Source organism: Panthera onca, chromosome B3 (genome assembly GCF_046562875.1).
Source record: "Panthera onca isolate mPanOnc1 chromosome B3, mPanOnc1 haplotype 2, whole genome shotgun sequence".
Lineage (NCBI taxonomy): Eukaryota > Metazoa > Chordata > Mammalia > Carnivora > Felidae > Panthera > Panthera onca.
In genome coordinates, this window is record NC_138344.1 from 81,613,282 (window position 1) to 81,616,446 (window position 3,165).

The 3,165-nt window shown below is 30.4% G+C and overlaps 1 pseudogene; it reads left to right on the forward strand.

Annotated features, from left to right (window-relative positions):
- Positions 1-2,728: 2,728 nt before the first annotated feature.
- On the forward strand, positions 2,729-2,845 carry LOC132670647 (U2 spliceosomal RNA; annotated as a pseudogene).
- Positions 2,846-3,165: the final 320 nt, after the last annotated feature.

Here is a 3,165-nt window from a genome sequence, read left to right on the forward strand (position 1 = left end):
GTTAACTTTACAGTCTCTTTGAGAAAATTGAAGAGGAGCATTGTGTCATCTAATTCTATAATGCCAGCATTACCCTGATACCAAAACTATGTTAGAAGAAAACTATAGACTAATATATCTCCTGAATATAGATTAAAAAAAAAAGTCTTACCAGCAATTTAGGAAACTGAAACTATAATAATATACAAAAAGGATAATATGCTATGAACAAAGATGCAGAGTTAGTTTCACATTCAAAAATGAGTTATAAATTACTTCAGTGAAATTGGCACAGTAGATAGCTCCAAGGGCCATCTCTCCACAAAAGAAAGATAAGTCAAGAATTTTATATGAACATAAGATGAAATTTGAAAGGAGTCAAATTTAGTATACGAGTTTTTTTTTCGTTATTTTTTTTTTTTTTACCACAGTTCCCACATATCTTCACCTTTCTTATGCTATGTTTACAGGAAGTCAGAATCCTATTTAGTTAGAATGTAGATGGCTTAAAGCAACAAGAAAGGATTTCCATTTTTAGTATTTCCAGGTAACATCATTTGGACCAATCCTCCAGCTTAGGAAACCTAGAAAAAAGATGGATAAAATTGCTTCCAAACATCAGTTTGAAGGCTATCAAAAAACTAACAAGATTGGGATGCCTGGATGGCTCAGTTGGTAGAGCGTGTGACTCTTGATCTCATAGTTTTGTGTTCAAGCCCCATGTTGGGTGTAGAGATTACCAAAAAAAAAAAAAAAAAAAAAACCTTTAAAGAAAAAAAAAAAAGCTAACAGGATAGTGAAGGATTACAGCCAGCATGAGGGGGAGAAAAAAGGCCCAGATAGATAAACTCTCCTTTGGGACCACAATTCTTTAAGGGGTAACGGAGAGGCTGAACAATACTTCTGATGACCTGCCATAGGTGTAGGTGGACAGGTATTGGATTTGAAGACCTCAAAGTATTTCTACAGTTTTGCAAATTTGATGTCCTACCCAAAATAACAAGGCATGTGTGCAGACAACCTGAATTAAAACTAACAAACAACACAGACTGTATATGCTAAGCCCAAGGAAATAAAAGTCAAGATAGAGGATTTCAGCAGATGACTACACAAATACATAAAGGTACCAAATGGAAGTTAAAGAACCCAAAAATATATTAGCTGAATTTAAGGACTCAAAGGATTGACTTATAGCAGATTAGACACAGCTGAAAATAGAATTCATGAATTGAAAGTGGTTAATAGAAAATACAATAAAAGAACAAAAACTGAAAAAATTAAAATGTAGTGAAGAGAAAGTCTTGTCATAAATTTAATTGAATTTCCCAGGAAGAGCAGAGAGAGAAAGAAGCAATATATGACTAGATAATGGCTGAGATCTTTCCACAGCTATCAAGACTACAAACAACTCTTTCAAGAGCTGTGAATCAATGACAAGCAAGGAAAAAAAAAAAAAAAAAAACACATACTGAAGCATACCATAATAAAACTGAAAAATAAACAAAAAATTAAAAGCAACAATAGAAAAAGGATTCCCTACAAAAGAGTACCACTTAAAGCTGCTTTCTCAGTCAAAATATTAGAAGCCAAGCAGCAGTGAAATATTTCCCTAGCATTCAATAGAAAAAAAAGTAGTCTTATAAAATAAAGGTAAAATCAAAGATATTTTCAGACAAAGTAGAAAATGATTGTAAAATGAAGTACTGAATACTTTTTCAGACAATAAAACTATCTCCAGATGAAATGTTGATATGTAGGAAAGGATGAAAGGCAATAGCAATGGTAAATATGTGGGTAAATCTAATGTTAATGATAAGTAAAAAGAGTGTAACATTAAAGAAAGAAAGGAAAAAATGGAATAATAAATGTTTAAAAAGAAAAAAAGAACAGAGACACATAGGACAAAAATGTATTACAGTACATTTAGATCCAAACATATTAACAAGTACATTGAATTAAAAAAAAATTAATGTTCTAAGTAAATGATACAGGAAGTCCGACTGGATTCAAAAACTGACAAAATCACATTTACAAGGGCCATCAAAAGTCATAAGGATACAGAAAGATTAAAAGGATAAAGATGGTATTATAAACAGCTGAATGCCAATATATTTGAAACTTTGAGTGAAATAGAAAAATTCCTCCAAAGTACAACATATTAAAACTTATATGAAAAGAGTAGAAAATACTAACATTAGCTTGATATGTATTAAAACGAATCTATAACTTCAAAGCTTACATGCATTCATAGGCCCATATACGACTTTGCTGGTGAATTTTACTAAATAAGAAATAGCACATATTTTTGATAAAGTCTTCAGTAGGATTGAAAAAGAGAAAACACTTGATTTTAGAAGGCTAACATAATCTTGATAAATTCAACAAGGACATAATTATAGGGCTGTGTCATGAATATAAATTAAATATCTTAAGTACGTTTCACAAAATGTTTAAAGGAACATACATATTTGGTTTAACTTTCAAAAATTAGTCACTGTAATGTTCATTTATAGAATAAGAAAAATATATTGCTGCTATATCAATAGATAAGTATAAAGCACTTTATAAAAAAGATACATAATGCAAATACTAAGAGCTGATGTTGCCATACTATTATAAGACAGTAAAATGTAAGGGAAAAAGCATTACTGGAGATAGAGAACATTTAATAATGATAAAGGTTTAATTCAGCAAGAAGAGAACAATTCTAAATTTGTAAGCACCGAGTAGCATAGCATTAAAAAAAAAAATCGCTTCTCGGCCTTTTGGCTAAGATCAAGTGTAGTATCTGTTCTTATCAGTTTAAAATAAATAAAACCAAAACAAATGTTGGAAATACAAGGAGAGATAGAAAAGTCCACTATCCAAGTAGGAGATTAACACATGGAACAAGCAAATAAAAAATATCAGTAAAAGTATTGAAGATTTCAACATAAGCAAACATGACATAAGGAACCTATTTTAGAAGCCACACCTGATAACTGTAGATAATTAAATGAAACTATTACAAAATTGAATATAAGCTGAACCACAAAGGAAATCTCAAATTCCAAAGGATTAAAATCACAGAGAATTTGTTCTCCGGTTATAGTAAAAGTTAAGATAAAAGTTAATAGCAAGATAAGAAAATCTCCAAATGTTTGGAAATAAAGTGTATACTTGTAAAAAAGTTCATGGGTGAAAAAA